Below are 19,387 nucleotides of genomic sequence, written 5' to 3'. Positions count from 1 at the left end.
ACTTCACTTTTTATTCCTAAGGTTGCTATATAATTGAGCTCTAGCCAATGGAATGCAGAAGGGCTTAACCACTTTCAGGTTAATCCATAGTCATGGGGACAACTGTGTGATTTTCCTGGCTTTCTCTCTTCCTCTGCCAGCCAACTGGGTTTGGAGAATTCAATTGAGGTCTATGAGTTCATAGGAGATGGTAGGGCTACAGTATTTAAAGTCCCTCTGTTCTTGAATGACTCCATGGAGCAAAAAGTTGCCCGCCCCCAACACACATTGATTGTAAACTTTAATTGTATTCATCCCCTAATATTTTGAGGTTGTCACTAGACATATCTAATCATATTGAATGCAGTTAGATATGATTAAAAGTATCAGATAACAGATGATAAATTTAAAACTGAAACAGACCTGGAAAATATCTCACCCCACAGACCTCCCTGCCAGATCCTCATGTGGCCCATGTAATACACAACCACCTCCCGTGATAGGCAGCAAGCAGGAAGGAGAGCAGTCCTTTCTGCACTCTGTCCCGGATGTTAGTATCATCTCTTCAGCTTATAATTTTAAGATTCTGAGAGAAAAGACTTTTAAAAAGTAGTCCAAAAATCCTTATTTTACAGCTGAAAAAATTGACTGAGAGTTTAAATAATTTGCTCAAGATTACTTAGTCATCAAACAAGATGGTAAAGTAAGTCCCCTAATTTGTAGTTCAGGTAATGCATATGTACAGGTCATTAAGAACATTACTATTCTGATGTATATCAGGATAGTTATAGGCTTTCAAAGTTTGAGAAACTAGTTCTTAAATTTATTTAAGTAAGTATCTGTGGTAGATTAAAAATGGTCTCAAGTTCTTAGCTGTTTCTCCATTGGGAGTCTAAATACCCTCCCTTTGAATTGGGTGCGGTTTTGCAAGTTGTTTCACCAATAGAATGTAGTAGAAGGGATTTTTGAGATTAAGTCATAAAAATCCTTGAAGTTTCCGCCAGCTTCCTTTGGAACACTTTTATGGGGCTTCTGACTCTCCCTTGAAGTAGTTTGATTCTCCTGAGCCTGTCAGCTGTAATGGTCATGTGTAGGACCTCCAGCCAACTGTTCCAGCTGAGCCCAGCTTTCCAACCATCCCTGCCAACAGGCCAGCCATGCAAGGGAAGCCGCCTTGGACTTCACTTATCAGCTGAAAAATCAAGCTTGACTTCGATTGATGCTACACAGAGCAGAAGAATTGCCCAGCTGAGTCCTGCTGGAATTTATGATGGTTGTTTTAAGCAGCTAAATTTTGTTGTAATTTGTTTTATAGCAATAGTGTCTTTTTATGTAGTTTAATGGTTAAAAAGGAGCCACTCTCTCTGGATTCAAATCCTAACTCCACCATTAACTAGTTGTACGGTCTTAAATTATTGAACTTTTGTGTGTCTCAGTTGCCCAACCTGTAAAATTTGGACAGAGTCTACTTCCCGGCCGGCGTGGCTCAGTGGTTGAGCATCGACCTAGGAACCAAGAGGTCATGGTTCAATTCCCGGTCAGGGCACATGCCTGGTTTGTGGGCTCGATCCTCAGTAGGAGGTGTGCAGGAGGCAGCTGATAAATGATTCCCCCTCATCATTGATGTTTCTATCTCTCTCTCCCTCTCCCTTCCTCTCTGAAATTTAATATATATATATATATAAAATAGTGTCTACCTTATAGTGGAGATTAAATGAATTAATATATTTTTAGAACATTGCCTAGTGAATAATAAATAAAATACAAAAATTGGATTTATTCATTGCTCATTGCATTTTCTCATGATAATGCTCATAATACAGCCTTCCTCTGGTTTGCTCAGTAGGCTGCTAATGTATTGGTTTACCAACCATGTCAACTTGATTAAACTGAAACTACTTTTCCTAGAATCCTTTTAGGTGTTATCATTTTTTGAAGATACATGTTAAAGATACTCAAGTAATACAGGGAAGTACTAAGAAAAAAAGAAAAAACTATCATCTTTACCCATAACTCAGAAATAAACATTTTAACCTTAGGTGAATATCACTCCAAACAGTAAACAGGTAACTAGAAAAAAAAAGGTGAATTAAAACATTAAAGTATTTATGAAAGGATAGATTCATAGATATAAAGTTATGTGGAAGTAATGTCATATTCCTGAAGAGCAGGCAACTAGGTTGGGCATAAAGTTTGTGGCTATGTATTTTTTATTTTGTAGAACATTACTGACTTCTTTTGTCAGAATAACTTTTCCCCTTTATGGTGATTTTCTTTTCCTATAAAATAACTGAGAATGCTTTCTCTCTTTTCTTTTTAATGATTTAATTTTTTTAGAGCTGTTTAGTTTCATAGAAAAATGAAAAGGAAGGTACAGAGATTTCCCATACCTGGCCCCATACATGAGGAAATCTCTAAACTTTGTCTTTAAAGTCTAACAATTAAAGTAGGGTATATTTACATAGATAATTCTATATTCATTTTCCTTGGATCACAATGTGCCCATTTGATCTATACATTTAGATTGTCTTCATTTCAGGGAAATTATTCTTCAGACCTCTAATTACATTCAGTAATATAATATAAAAAATATCCTATATAATAAAAGCCTAATATGCAAATTGACTGAACCATGGACCAACTGGTCGCTATGACACGCACTGACCACCAGGGAGCAGACGCTCAATACAGGAGCTACCTCGTGGTGGTCAGGGCGCTCCCACAGGGGGAGTGCCACTCAGCTGGAAGCCAGCCTCATGGCTGACGAGCACAGCAGCAGCGCTAAGAAAGTCTGACTGCTGACTGAGGGCTCCCGGACTGTGAGAGGGCACAGGCCTGGCTGAGCGACCCCCTCCCAAGTGCACAAATTTCATGCACTGGGCCTCTAGTCCTATATAATAAAAGGCTAATATGCAAATAGACCACAGCAGAACAACTGAACAATGGAACAACTGGTCGCTATGTGTGCTGATCACCAGGGGGCACATGCGGAACATAGCAGGTGTCGGCAGCAGGCAGCAGAGCGTGGAACATGGCGGGCATCAGCTGCGGCAGGATGGTGGAGCAGGTGAGCGGAGGCCCCAGACCAAAGTGGGGTGCTGGTTGCTGTCATCAGGGTGAACCCCTAGTGGTTACTGAAAATTCTTTGCTCCAATACACCACAGTCCCGCCTGGCACTCACACCTGCTGCTGGCACTGGACTGCTTACACCCGCTGCTGGTGCCTGGCACTGGTTCCAATTGCTCAGTGCCATCAGGGGTGCAAGCAGCAGCTGCCGGCCCTGATCACCCCTCAGGTCTTCTCCACCTCCTCCTGCTCCTGAGGGGTGATCAGGGGTAGCAGCCACCGCTTGCACCCACTGATGGCACTGGCCTCATTCACACCTGCTGCTGGTGCCAGCCCCAATAGCTCTACACCATCAGTGGGTGCGAGCAGGGCTGGCACCATCAGCATGTGGGAGCGGCAGTGGCGGGAGTGGGGCTGCCAGCAGACAGCAAACTGGGGGGCCACAGCATAGGGGCTGGGCAGGGGCATGGAGGATGGGCCGAGACCCACCCCTGTGCCCACCATAGCCTTGCATTCCACAGTTCCTTTCAAGGTGCATGAATTCGTGCACTGAACCCCTAGTATACATATAATGTTATAGCCAATTATTTCAATCCATTTTTCATTTTCTGTATTTATAGGGATTATCTCAAGCCTTTTCTTTATGGGTTTAATAGATTTTCAGTCATTTCAACACTGTTCCTTTCTAATTTTAAGCTATTATTTAGTTCCACAATAATGTTTTTTCTCAATTTGTTTCTTTAGCCACTTATAGTTGTTTTATCATCTTCTTCTTCAGTTTGTGTTTTATTGAATTCCTGTTCATAGTTTTTTGTGGCTCAAGGCACTTTGGGGGACTTTTCTTTATCTTGAATAAGGTTTTCTTTCATAAAGCATTCATCATCTCCTTTGCATGCTTATTTCTCATCCCTCTCTTCCTCCTCCTTCTTCTCTCTGTTTGCTTATTTTTTCTTTGTTATGTTTTTGCCTTCCTCTTCCCCTCTTGCACTTTTTTAATGTGGACAATTTTATCTAGATACTAGAGGCCTGGTGCACGAGATTCGTGCACCCCGCAGGGGATATCTACCTGCCGGCTTAGGTCCAATCCCCGGCTGGCAGTCAGACATCCCTCATGCAGTCTGGGGCTCTTGCAGTCGGGAACTCCTCGCTCCTTACCGCCTGCCCGCAGTGGAGCCGGGAGAGGCTGCCACCATCGCGGCTACGCTTGTCAGCTGTGAGCCCAACTTCTGGTTGAGCAGTGTTCCCCCTGTGGGAGCACACTGACCACCAGGGGGCAGTTCCTGCGTTGAGCATCTGCCTCCTGGTGGTCAGTGCACATCATAGTGACTGGTCATTCCACTGTTCAGTTGATTTGCATATTATGCTTTTATTATATAGGATGCTCAATGTTTTGTTGTAAAGTGGTTGAATTCTTTTTAATAGCCTTAATACTTTAAGACTGGTTTATCTTTTGCTTGAAGATTGGGGACTATATTTTATCCTCCTTTCTGAAATTTGAAATACATGTGAAAGCTGGAGCTGAAAGCATAGGACTTGAATGCTGAGTTCCTGCTTAATATTTTGTTAATGGCCCACTCGACTGCATAGGGTCTACATTATCTAGTGCAAGGTATATTGTATTCTCAAGACACTGGCTTCAGGCTGTGGATTGTTCCTCTATTTTGGGATTAACCCCTGGACAATGGTAATCTTAACATTTTTCTGCCTCTGCTGAGCTTCTAAGAGCTAGAGGTAAGTCTTAGTGGCTTCCACTCTCAAGATTTTCCTGTGCTGACTATTCACCATATAGTATATTTCTCTCCACAGTGACAGTATTAGTGAAAATTCTTAGGATTTAGTCATTCAGTTTTTCACTCAATAATACTTCTTGAGAGTTCAGAGCCACATACAAAAGTCCCCAAATTTTCTATGATTGCAACAGATTTGTCATTTTGGATTGTCCTTTATTTAATTTTCATTTGGAAGTAGAAGATCTTGCAATCCAGTTTTGCTTTGTCATCATCAAAATGACTTTGACAACACATTTGAAAGACTGTGACCAATATGGAACTGATTTAGAAGAAAACAATGGCGATAATAAAGTGATTCAAAACTATGACAGTTATGAAATACTTAACATTTTCATTTAAGGAAAAACAGAAGATCCATCTTTACAGAAGACTCACAAAGAATCAGCAATGATTGAAAGGGTTAGCTATCTAGCTTAATTGGGCAGGTTTAGGAAGTCTTAGAGATAAGGAGGGTCTATGGGAGAGGAATACATAATGGAGACTTGAAGACGCCATCGTGTTTATCTTACTTGTACAGAGGATAGAGAAATGCCACAGGCAAATAGAAATATTTCTGGCCTGAGCAATTAAAGTGACCATAAACCAAGTACAGACAGGGATATCTCTGGCCTGAGCAATTAAAGTGACCATAAGTTAGGCCAAAAGAAGCCCTGACCTGAGTAGCTGGGAGGCTATAAGACTTTCTCTGCCAGCACAGCTGGGAGAGCTATAAGATAGATCAAAAATGACTGCAACCTAAACAAATGACCAAATGAGGAAAAGTGCAGATGTGGGGGTCATGAAAGCTGATTATAGGGCTAAGGTCCCACCATAGAAAAGGGGGGTCTCCAGCCTATTTGGTGCCTCAGGACAAAGCAAGAAGTGGTCACCTTTCTTTTTTTTTTTTTTTTAAATATATATCTTTATTGATTTTAGAGAGGAAAGGAGAGGGAGAGTGAGATAGAAACATCAATGATGAGAGAGAATGATTGATTGGCTGCCTCCTGCACACCCCCTACTGGGGATCAAGCCCGCAACCTGGGCATATGCCCCTGGCCAGAATCGAACCCGGGATCCTTCAGTCCGCAGGCTGATGCTCTATCCACTGAGCCAAACTGGCTAGGGCTGGTCACCTTTCTTAGAGGCCCCTCTGTCCGTCCAGGAGGGACAGAGTCTTGGGCTTAGAAATTAGAATTAAGGTTTTAGAGGAAGTGTCTGCTTGCAATAAAGGTTCTGTACTTTTCACCTACCACCTTTTGTCCTTGGCTTCATTCTTCGAATCCATCTGGACAAGGACCCCTGGGAAAGCAAATCACCCCGCTCAATAAAACAACCCAAATCATCATGAAAAGGCTTCTTTCCAGGAAGGAATAGCTTTACTGTATGTGAACCCAGGAACAGGAGAAATATAGGTGGGCTGAAATCACAGAGGAACTGATTTCAGAGTGATACAGTGAAGAAACTTCAGAAATAAGAGCATGCCTACCTCTGGGTTTTAGCACTTATTTTTCACCTCCAAACTTCCTTTCCCTGTGATGTCTCTGGAATGTACTGCACTATTCTCACTTCTTCATGGGAATTTTTTTTTTTTAGCTCTTCCCATTATTATTTTAATCTCTCTCATATATGTTCTCCTTTTGTAATGTTGAACAATTAAAGTATACATGAAAGCATTTATGGTTTTTAAAAATAATATACTTAACTTGTATGTCATATGATACTATTGGAACTGTTAGGTCACTGAAGGAGGAACGCACAAGGCCAGAATGGTGAGGGGTTATGAATTTATTCAATCATCTGCATACCAGGTGGCTGAGCCTGGATGGCTCCAGCCCCCAGTGACAGGAGTCAGCGACTTTTAAAGGACTTTTGGCGGGCTTTTTCTGGGCGGAGACTTCTTTATGCATACCGGGAGGGGAGATAATGGCATGTGGTCACTGCAAGTGAAATGTGGTCTCAGCAAAGGGAATGTCCATAGTGAAATGGCCTGAAAAGCCAGTTCCGGGGGGGGGGGGGGGGGGGGGTGTTGATTCAATTATTTAATCAGGCGTAACAGGAACAAAAGCCTTTATCATGGGTTATCATACTTTTGCTCTTACCACTGTGGATGAAAAAGGGGCCACATACTAAACCTGAGAAGCTCAGGGGAGGACTGCATGGTGGGTTTACAAACTCAGAGATTGAAAGGAACCACATAGGATGGTGTGAAATTAAGACTTTCTAATTATGTCCTGGACAGATATCTTTCTTCACAAAAGTCAAGCTTTACCTGCCTTATTGTCTTTTTGCACCTACAGTAACACACCTTTGAGTAATTTCAGGGTAATTTTCTTTTCCCAGACCCCTCAGGGCACAACTTCCCACCAGAGCAGGAGACCACAGAGCCCTTCACTGTTATTGTTATCCTGTTCATTGTTAACTGTTTACTATGGTGTGCCCACCAATGTAAAAGAAGTATGTGTCTGTTCCATTCACCTTTTATCCAATCCCAGAGATTTCCCAGTTTTGCTTTCTCCCGCCTCCCTTATCTATCACCAATGGACTTCATGTAACTCCCCTTCCGCCTCCACCTTTGATAGTAATAAAATAAAGTGCAAAACTGCCATTCTCTGGAACATTTCCTCAATTTGTTGAGATTTTTGCTTCCCAACAATTGTCCTCCATTTGGCCAAACGAAATAAATTCACAGAAGTTCTTATAGGTTTAGATATTTCCTACAGTGACACCACTGAAAGTATTGGCTATACATTTTAACCAATTTACACATTTCTCTGTTTGTTTTGTACTCACCACTAATCCCCTTCCCTGCCCCTCACTAGCACTCTCTTATTTCCCATGTTTTGACTGGGTCACTTCTTAGTGCTTCAAGCTTGGGTTCAATTGCCTACCAAAGTCACTGCATATTATCTGTGGAAACCCCCTTCTCCAGCTCCCCCCCTCCTCTTCCTCGTCTTTGCTTTTGCAGAGGAGAGAAGTAGAATTAAACTGATCTCCCAAATGTCCCATGTTTCTGTGAAATTTTTCCCATCTTATTAAAAAAATTGCCATTTTGTTCTATATTTTGTAATCTCTTGCTATCAGGGAAATAAAAATAGAAAGTAGAGGAGGAAAGACAAGTGCAGGAAATTAAGAAGAGTGAAGCAATAAATATGGACATTTGGAGATAAGAGAAAAAAATGAAATGAGGTTCAAGAAAAAGATAAAGGTTTTATTTAAAGTGAGATGCAAGAACTCTGATAAAGCACAGGTGAAAGAATCAGAATAGATGTTAGTAATTAACTTCCCCATCCCGCCTTCATTCTTTGTAGACTTTACTTTAATATTTTAATCTCTATCACAATTTTTTATCTCTCTGACTTCTTTTTCTTAATTTTACAAAATTAAAAAATGTTAATACACCCTAACAAATAAAAACAAACCAGAACTCAGGGAGATATAAGAAATGTTAATGTAAAAACATTCAAACCTGTAAAGAATTTTTGTGAGTTTATTTGTGTCAAAATGTCCACAGTTGCAGGAAGCAGAATTTCAATGGATTGGGATAATGCTCCGGAGAATGGCAGTTTTTCACCTTGTTTTGTACATTACAATCAAGTTGAGGAGACATAAGTGGGTCCCAGGAAGTCCATTGGTGATAGATTAGGGAGACGGGAGAAAGCAAAGTGTGGTGCGGGGGAACCTCTGGGATTGGATAAAAAGTAAAATCATAGACACATACTTCTTTTACCCAGGTGGGTGCAGGATAGTTAACAGTCAACACTTAACATAACAATAGCAATGAAGGAACTTATGTTCTCAGTCCTGGTCCCCAGGTGCATTTGGCTGTGCCCTGAGGGTCCAGAAAAAGGGAAGTTACTAGTTACCCTGACATTTCACAGGTGTGTTATCTTAGATGCAAAAAGACTATAGGCTCCGTTAAGGTAAAGATTGACCTTTATCAGGGAAGATACTGGCCTAGGACATGACTACCCATCATAACTGCTTTTAGTTAAAGTTTTAATTTTAGACCATCCTTTGTGGTTACTTTAGGTCTTTGAGTCTGCAAAACTGCCATGTAGGCCTTCCCTGAGCTAGTCAGGCTAGTATGTGGCCTTTTTTTTTTTTTTTTTCCCATCCACAGAACTTAATTTTTTTTTAATCTTTTTTACTTTTTATGATACTGCTACCATAGCTAGCCAGATATTAATGAGGAAAAGAGAACAGAGGTGTTAGGCATTGTTGAGCATATTCAGCTGGGCCTGGTTGCTTATCAGGAAGCTATAGCTTCACACACATTCCAGGGTAGCTGTTCTCAACCTGTGGGTCGAGACCCCTTTGGGGGTCAAACAAACCTTTCACAGGGGTCGCCTAAGACCATCCTGCATATCAGATATTTACATTACGATTCATAACAGTAGCAAAATTACAGTTATGAAGTAGCAACAAAAATAATTTTATGGTTGGGGGTCACAACATGAGGAACTGTTTTAAAGGGCTAGAAGGTTGAGAACCACAGCTCCAGGGGATCAGAGCATTTCCCTGCCAAGGATGGACACTCCTCCTTTACCCTCTGGGTTGTCACAGGATGGGGAGGGATGGCAGGAGAAGATAGGGATATGCACAATAAAGTCAAAACGGCACAGGGGCGGGGATGCTCGACCATAGAGGCCTGTCATTCTAACTTGGGAAAAAGATCATTGGTTAGAGGGGTGGACCCCACCAGAAATCCCCCAAAGCTTGGGAAGTTTATTGGTTATTTTGAAAAAGCACCTGGTTCCTCCCCAGCCCAAGAATACATAATGCCAGGGGAGCAAAGAAGCTGTCCCTCTCGTGCTTGTGATTCCCTGCACTTGCCTGTTCTCTCCATAGCAGCCAGGTGGCCCTACTAGCCACAGAGCTGCTGGCCAAACACAGGCTCCAGGTAGGAGCCTGGATACAGCAGTAAAGCAATGGATTGCAGCTGGGAACACAAGCTAAATTAGCCAATGCTGGCTCGGGACTCAGCTTTAACATGGCACAGAATCTCCACATTGACTCTTTCTGGCCCTGATTTTCCATGGTGGCACAGATGGAGATGGGCCATCAGAGGGACATCCTTTTGATTTTGCCTCACAAATAAATAGTACCACCAGACCGCATCCTTCCTTGTGGGTTCCCAAAATGCTTTTTCTCGAGACACTGCAAGAACCTGACTTCTACCACCAACAGTGCCTTTACATAAAACGTCTCAACTACAGATTGTTACTGCTCACAGCTGTAACAATTAAATTAGGACAGGATTTAATGTCCCCTTTTTGACGTGACCAGACATCACTCCTTAATAGTAAATTAAAAATGTCTTTCTTACTATAAATCAGTATTTCTCAAAATTCCGTAATGTATTAGAGCTGGTTCCTTCTTTTTCCCTTGGATGGTTTCCCCCTGACACAGTGGAGACCTTCTTAGTCCCTCAACACAAAGGAAGTAGGTTTATTTCCTTAGGGAGAGGCTGCAGCCACACGTAGTGTTTACACATGAAGACCTGGCACTGTATATAAATACAAGCTGTGTTCCATGTAAACACAAGGATCTTCACATGCTCTTAGAGTTGTTGATTCAAACAATTGACTGATAAATTTTCAGATGAGAGCAAATACTTTACTCATGGTCCTGCCCTTAGCTTTTAATCATTTTCTCCCTTTTCCTCCTCTTATCCCCCATGTAGGTGGAGAAAGAGGATGAGGGAGGTTTGTTTTTCCACTAAGAATGTAGATATTTTAAAATATGTGCTTTATAAAAGTATTACTTAATGTGTAATCTGAAGCAAAATTTAAAGAGGTGACCCAGGAAAGTTGAGGGCAGCATAGTGGCAAATGTTAGGAAATGCTGTCGTATTATAATATTCCTGCTACAGTTTGAAAAAGCAAATTCTAGCTGGAGAATAAAATCCAAACACCAGAGCAAAAGCTAATCTCAGCTTTCACATATAAAATATTTATGTTTCAGTGAAAGGCAAATCCTTATCTGCCCTTCCTCCTGGCCTTCCCTGTCTCCACAATATTTTATTTGTGAAATTAGCCTTCCTTCTGAAAATGAAAGAAGTAATACTCTAGAAAAATCTGTCTCATATGGTTAGTCTTCTTAAATGATCAGCTCTGTAGGACCCTAACGTATGTTCCTGGAGATTATGTTTCATGCAGATCAATCTGTGACCTGGGCAATAGTGTAGACAGACTGGGCTGTGCTATTATACGGTGAGCAACGACATTCAATATCATAGTACCCTTTAAACAGATCTCACAGGCTTGGAAAACTACAGGACATTGAAAAAAGAGATAGAGGAAGATATAAACAAGTGGAAGAATATACTGTGTTCATGGATTGGTAGAATTAACATCATTAAAATGTCTATACTACCCAAAGCAATCTATAGATTCAATGATTCAATGCAATCCCCATTAAAATACCAACACAGATCTAGAACAAATACTCCAAAAATTTATATGGAACCTAAAAAAACCCATATAGCTGCAGCAATCTTGAGAAAGAAGAACAAAGTTGGAGGGATCACAATACCAGATATCAAATTATATTACAAAGCCACTGTAATCAAAGGAACCTGATACTGGCATAAGAACAGGCGTATAGATCAATGGAACAGAACAGAGACCCAAGAAATTGACCCAAGTCATTATGCTCAATTAATATTTGACAAATGAGGCAAGAGCATACAATAGAGTCAAGATAGTCTCTTTAATAAATGGTGTTGGGAAAATTGGACAGATACATGCAAAAATGAAACTAGACCATCAATTTACACCATACACAAGAATAAACTAAAAATGGATAAAAGACTTAAATGTAAGCCATGAAACCAGAAAAATCCTAGAATCAACATAGGCAGCAAAATCTCAGACATCTCTGGTAGCAATCTATTTGTGGATATATCTCTTAAGGGAAAGGAAACTAAGAAAATAAACAAATGGAATTATATAAAAATAAAAAGCTTTTGCACAAAGAAATCATCAACAAAATGAAAAGGGAGCCCACTGTATGGGAGAACATATTTGGCAATAATACATCTGATAAAGGGTTAATATCCAAAATTTATAAGGAACTCTTACAACTTAACAAAAGAAAGATAAAAAATTCAATTTAAAAATGGGCAAATAACCTAAATAAACACTTCTCCAAAGTGGACATACAGATGGCCAAGAGACAAATGAAAAAATGCTCAAAGTCACTGATCATCAGAGAGATGCAAATTAAAATGATAATGAGGTATCACCTCACACCTGTCAGAATGGCTATTATCAACAAATCAACAAATGACACATGCAGGCAAGGATGTGGGGAAAAGAGAACCATAGTACACTGCTGGTGGGAATGCAGACTGGTGCAGCCATTATGGGAAACAACATGGAGTTTCCTCAAAAAATTAAATATGGGACTGCCATTTGACCCAGTAATCCCACTACTAGGAATATATCCTAAGAAACCCAAAACACCAATCAGAAATAATGTATGCACCTTTATTTTCATAGCAGTGCAAGTTACAATAGCTAAGATCTGGAAACAGCCCAAGTACCCATCAGTAGATGAATGAATAAAAAAGCTGTGGGACATGTACTCTAGGGAATACTATGCAGCTGTAAAAAAGAAGGATCTCTTACATTTTGATATAGCCTGGAGGGACCTGGTGAGTATTATGTTAATGAAATAAGCAAGTCAGAGAAAGACAAGTATCACATGATTTCACTCACGTGGAATCTAATGAACAATATAAATTGATGAACAAAATAGATCCAGAGACATAGAAGCATGGATCAGACTGTGGAATCTCAGGGAGAAGGTGGGGGTGGGTTGGAAGAGATCAACCAAAGAACTTGTATGCATATATGCATAACCCATGGGCATAAACAATAGGGTGGTGAAGGCCTGGGGTGGGGGGTGGGGACGGCCAAGAAGGGGTCAACGGCTGTTGGGGGGAAAGGGGACATATGTAATACTTTCAACAATAAAGTTGAAATGAATAAATAAATCTCACAGGGAGTGAAACCAGAGACCAGTGAAACTTGTGTCATTCTTCTGGCTGACCTTAGCCCAGATGGTGAGAAAAACAGCCCAGGAAAGTGGACCATAATTCGACACAGATATATTGAATCACTATTTAGCCTGCTAATCAAACCATGTGAGTTTGTGTCTCCTGATGGAGGAGGGGGATGATAGAATATGTAGGCAGAGCCAGGAGTCTTAGTGTTAGGATACAGTAGGGTCAAAAAGTTATGGAGAAGTGCAGAGGATTGTTAAGAATCAAAGAAAACATACAGGAGAGACCAAGATGGCGGCATAGGTAAACACCGGAGACTGCTGCCGCAAACAACCACTTCAAAAATACAACTAAAAGACGGAACGGACATCACCCAGAACCACAGGAAGGCTGGCTGAGGAGAGACTCTTCAACTAGAAGGAAAAATAACAGCACACCGAGGCTCAGAGGAGGCGCAGTGTGGAAAATACTCAGGTGCGGAGGTGCGCGCGCAAAGCGGGCTGGTGGCTGAGAGCGCGGTTGTCGTTTTCGGTCAGGGGGGAGTCTCAGACTCTGAGCTCCAGATACGGGCGAATCGCTGGGGACTCGGACCCAAACGGGAGAAGCGGGAGTGTCTGGCATCAGTTGGAAGGCAGCTTTCTCTCCGAGGTTTGCAGCGGTTCCTGGGGTTCTGAGAAGCAGAGCCTCTGGGAACAGGACTGAGGGCACCATAACGGCTCCCTCCGCCCGCCCTGTTGAGCCCGCCCCGCCCAAGCCCTGCGCAGAGCCATTTGCCGGATCGCCTCAGGCAAAGGCTAGATTAGCACCTCCCCAGAGGACAGAAGTTTTCCGCGGCAGACACAGCTGATTCACACAGCCAGTCGGCCTGGTGGTCAAATCCCTCTAGTATTAACTACAACAATCAAGGCTCAACTAGAACAAGACTGCGCACAAAGACCACTAGGGGGTGCACCAAGAAAGCATAAAAAATGCGGAGACAAAAAAACATGACAGAAATGGAGGATATAGAGCTAAAAATCGCAATTTTGAGGGCTTGCAAAAATGTGCTAGAAGCTGTCAATAAACTTGAGGAGAGAGTCACGAAAACTAATGAGACCCTCGATGCTATGATAAAGAACCAACTAGAAATTAAGCATACACTGACTGAAATAAAGAATATTATACAGACACCCAATAGCAGACCAGAGGAGCGCAAGAATCAAGTCAAAGATTTGAAATGCGAAGAAGCAAAAAACACCCAACCGGAAAAGCAAAATGAAAAAAGAATCCGAAAATACGAAGATAGTGTAAGGAGCCTCTGGGACAGCTTCAAGCGTACAAACATCAGAATAATAGGGGTGCCAGAAGATGAGAGACAGCAAGATATTGAAAACCTATTTGAAGAAATAATGGCAGAAAACTTCCCCCACCTGGTGAAAGAAAACATACAGGCAAGAGAAGCCTTGTGTTCAGGAAGAACTATGATCCTAAAATAAATTGAACTTTTGTACCGGAGCTAATTTTCTCATTATATGTGAGAGCAGGAAAGAGATGAAAACAGAAATCAGAAAGGGACTGGGTAGGGATGTGGGAATGGGGAAAGCCTGGGAATTAAACATAATGATTAAACATGGTTAAGAGAGCTTTCTATCTTATTGTTTTCTTTATCTCTCAGAGTTCTTTTTTTTTCTTTCTTATTATGTAAGCAATATATACTCAATGTCGAAAATTTAGAAAATAGAGAACTATATAGCAAGCAAATTAAAAATTTCTTTCAATCTTCCATTCAGACAAGCAAATAACATCATGAATGTTTTGGTATGTTTTCTTCTTAAGCTATTTGTCTTTTATATTTTGAAATGTAGTTTCAGTTTTTGTCCAAGTTATATATGTACAAGGCTTTAAAAGAACAAAAGTTCTTCAAAGTTTGTTAGGAAAAGCAGAAATTTCAAGTTTAAATGGATTCTTTTGATATTAACCCCCATTACTCTAAGTAACATGTTTATTTTGCTTTTTAATTTTAGACATTATCTCTTAACTTAAGAAAGGTGAGAACCTGGCTGTCGGTTAAGTATATTTTTTAAAAAGCTAATACCATCGGGACTCTTATGCAATCTTAAAATGAACATATGTCAGACTTAGTGGCTTAAAGTAACAATTCAGTTTACAATTTCTCATGACTCTGTGGTTGGCTGGGCAGTTTCCTGGTACAAAGAGGGCAAGAGCAGAGGCTTCCAGACTTCCTAGATGCACACTTACCCCACCATTAGTCAGTTAGTCAAAGCCCATCACAAGTCGGCCCAGATTAAAGAGGGTGGAGAAGTGGACTCTGTTCCCGGGAGAGCAGCAGTATAACCTTGCAAAGGGCGGGGCCCCAGAGAGCTTGATTTAATAGGGGACATGACAAAAAAAATACTCCTTAATTTTTGTTCCCACCAAGTTACTGTTCCCTTTATTCTTGTTTCCCTTCTTTTCTTGAATTATCTGGAGCTACTGTTCAATCATATTGAAGGATATGGCACTAAAATATTGATGGGAAGCTCTGTGCACAGGATCAGGGTGTGCTGCACGCTGGATGCACCACTGGGTGACTTGACTGGGCCTTTCGTTTGGGGAACCCCTATTAGTCAAATTCCCCAGGACAGTGTTCCTATGTCCCTGCCTGGAAGGTAGCAACTTGGTGCCTGGGGTGCTCTGTCCTGAGTCCTGTGAGAAGGCTGTTTGCAGTATGGTGCTCTGTCTCAGCCACGTCCCTGTCCCATTTCAGACACCCTCTGTGTGATCCTCTTTAGAGAATAACCCTGCAGGCTTCTGCCAGGGCAGGCAGAGGAACTGTGGATCCCACTGTTGAATAGATTTCAGCACATTCTCTTGTTCTTACCTCACGTTTACTCTCACTCCCAGAGGTGCCTGGTGCCTTCCTTTCTTCCCCTGGGTTGTGTGGTGTAAATTGGTTTGCTTCTTGGATTTCCATATTACCAGTCTACAATTCAAATTTCTCAGTAATGCTGCCAGCTACCATACATCTGCTCTCCAGCTTCCAAAATCTTATTTTTGTTCTCTCTTCTCCTTTTCTCTTTGTCTCTATAGGTTTATTTCGGCCCCCCTTACCTCCTTATACTTTTATCAACATTATTAATGTAGTTTCAGGAGTAACTACTGTGTACATTCTATTTCAATTAGAAATGTCACTGCTTTATGCATACTACAAATATCCTATATAATAAAAGGTTAATATGCAAATTGACTGAACAGCAGAACGACTGGTTGCTATAATGTGCACTGACCACCAGGGGGCAAATGTTCAATGCAGGAGCTGCCCCCTGGTGGTCAGTGCACTCCCACAGGGGGAGTGCAGCTCAGCCAGAAGCCGGGCTCATGGCCGGCGAGCACAGCAGTGGTGGCAGGAGCCTCTATCGCCTCCACGGCAGCACTAAGAATCCCTTGGGGATGTCTGCCTGCCAGCTTAGGCCTGCTCCCCGCTGCAAGAGGGTGCAAGCCAACTGAGGGACCCCTCCCTGAGTGCACGAATTTCGTGCACTGGGCCTCTAGTATTATATATTAGTTCACTGTATATATTTTCAGAGTTTGTTTCTATAGAAACTAGGCCATGTGAAATGGTTACAGTTACAATGACCCTTTTGGAAACCATAGTGCTATGGTTCCACTGAGGAATCATTAGGTCATGATGCCATGTTTTGTGCCCCTAAAAGTCACCACAGCTCATTGAAGTCAGGATGAGCATCTGATCCAAGGAACCAAATCTGTTGGTTGAAGTGGCCACACACTAGTGCTCTGTCTTGTATGTGTTATTCCATATGGAATGGTGACTGCCATTTTTCTAAGATGTTGGTATTAAAGAGTCACACACAGAAAGAGAAAGAAGTCTATTATTAGTAAAAACAAGAGCATTACATTTAGAGATGAGCTAAATCAACATCATATCAGAACACTGAAGTAGAGAATGATGTGTGTCTGCTGCCTATTGGGAATGAAAAAATTGGGACACTAAATTGCCTTGTACTAACGTTCCAGTGCTCTGTGAAGCTTGCTTATGGGATATGAGACACCATTTACTATATAATTTACTTCCTCGTATATCCATCCAATAAGTCCAGATTAATTAGCCTAAACTAATCATAGTTCTGTTCTTGTGCAATCTGAAAGTAACTAGGTCCCTGTAATCCTGAGCAATGGTGAATGTACTGCCACTACTACTGTGATGATAACAATCCTGGAAGAGAGGAAAATATCAGTCTTGTCTTACATTGGTTAGAATGAGTGCACTCCGCTAAGAATGCATGAACAGAAAAAAAAATAGCATCTCAATTGAAAACTGGAAGATTGTTGTAAACTTTAGTTTCCCTACCAGCTACTTAAATTCCTGAAGCAAGTCACCTACTATTTACTTCTTTTTAAAAAAATCTGTTAATGAAGGGCTTTGTACTAGAGGAATAAAAGATCTCTCCTAGTTCTCAAGTTCTGTATCAACATGTCATAAGATTATTTCAAGACTAGAGGCCTGGTGCACAAAATTTGTGCATGGGTAGGGTCCTTAGGCCTGGCCAGCAATCAGGGCCGATTGGGGCCTTCCTTACCCCCCCGGCTGCCGGCTGTGTGCTGGGGCCTTCTTTCATTTCCCAGCTGCCAGCTGCTGGCCAGAGCCTTCCTTTATTCCATGCCACCCCTTAGTGGTCAGCGCACGTCATAGCGAGCGGTCGAACTCCTGAGGGGACAATTTGCATATTAGCCTTTTATTATATAGGATCAGGGAGGAAGGGACTTACATGCAACTCCCTTTCTCATACAGTTACTTCATTCATTGCTACCCCCAAACAATACTTACTCCATTCTTTTCAGTTCTATTCATATTTTTCTGTTATCATCAGTCAAATTTTTCCCTGCAAAAGAATTTCTTTAGTAAATCAGAAAAGCCCAGGTAACAATGTTTAAATGTCTGGACAAGAGGGTGTACAGTGTGTGTCTGTGTTCTGTGTGAGTGTGTGTGAACACAGTGGATACGGGGATTAGGGGATGGGAATAGCAAAGGCAGGAAAACATATGATGATTGGGAACCTGTAGTATTTAGGAAAGCCTTCAAAGTTTACCTTTGAAAAGAAATAAATGCCTCATGGACATAGTACTTTTTTAGTGTGAAATAAAAAAAAAAAGCTGATGCTAGGTTGGATATTGGATCTAGAAAATTATAGAAATTTGGTATGAAATAAATTTTGTAGACATAAAAGTACATTTGTCTATCTATTACACACAAGAAAAGAAGAAAAAGAAAGAAAGAAAGAAAGAAAGAAAGAAAGAAAGAAAGAAAGAAAAAGAAAGAAAGAAAGAAAGAAAGAAAGAAAAAAAAAGATATTAAGCCAAAAGGCTACTGGTGGTGATTCAAATTATAATTTGTTTTCAGAGATTCAAAAGTCATAGTCATTTTCTAAATAAGCTAAAAATAAATGAAGCACTTAATTATGACTAGAGTTTCTAATTGAGGTTTTTGGTAAAAATGCAATTAGGATTACTAAGAATTTGTGGTGGTTTTTTTTTTTCTTAAGTAGACAACACAAAAAATTCTGGATAAAAGTACAGTTTTGTTTATCCCTCTAGCTATATGCATTCTAAAACTATGTTATCTCCTCAGAAAATTAAAAATAAAACTCTCATTTGCCCCAGAAATCTCACTTCTTTGTATTTATCCAAAGGAATTAAAATCAGGATCTTGAAGAGATACTTACCTGTACTCCAATGTTCATAGTAGCATTGTCCACAATAGTCAAGATATGGAAGCTACCTAATTGTTCATGACAGATGTATGAATAAAGAAAATGTGTATATACATACAACAGAGTATTATTCTTGAAAAAGAAGGAGATCCTGCCATTAGTGATAACATGGATAGATCTGGAAGACATTATGTTAAGTTAAATAAGCAAACACAGAAAGACAAATACTGTATGATCTAATCTATATGTGGGGAAAAAATCAAACTCACAGAAACAGAGTTGAAAAGTGGTTGCCAGGGGCTGCAGGGAATGAAAAATGGGGAAGGTGATTGTCAGAGAGGACAAAATTTCAGTTATGCAAGATAATAAGTTCTGGAGGCCTACTATACTGTCCTGTATACTTAAATATTGGTATGAGGGTAGATCTTATGTAAAGTGTTCTTATCACAGACACAATAAACAATGATAATACAAGGAGCAAGAGGAAACTTTTGAAGGTGATGGATATGAATTTACAGGTGGTGTGGGTTTTATGGGTGTATACTTAACCTCAAACTCATTGAGCTGTGTATGTACATTTTTTTACATGTCAATCATATCTCAAAAAGTGGTTTAAAAATAAAATAAGAAGATGGCGGCATAGGTAAACACGGGAGTTTGCTGCCTTGAACAACCACTTCAAAAATACAACTAAAAGACGGAACGGACATCATCCAGAACCACAGGAAAGCTGGCTGAGTGGATGTTCTACAACTAGGAGGAAAGAGAAAAGCATACCGAGGCTCAGAGGAGGCGCAGTGCTGAAGTAAAATACTAAGGTTCGGAGTGCATGCGGAGCGGGCTGGAGGCTGAGGGCG

Source organism: Myotis brandtii, unplaced genomic scaffold, assembly GCF_000412655.1.
Source record: "Myotis brandtii unplaced genomic scaffold, ASM41265v1 scaffold575, whole genome shotgun sequence".
NCBI lineage: Eukaryota > Metazoa > Chordata > Mammalia > Chiroptera > Vespertilionidae > Myotis > Myotis brandtii.
The sequence above is the reverse complement of the archived record's forward strand: the minus strand, read 5'-3'. Positions refer to the sequence as shown.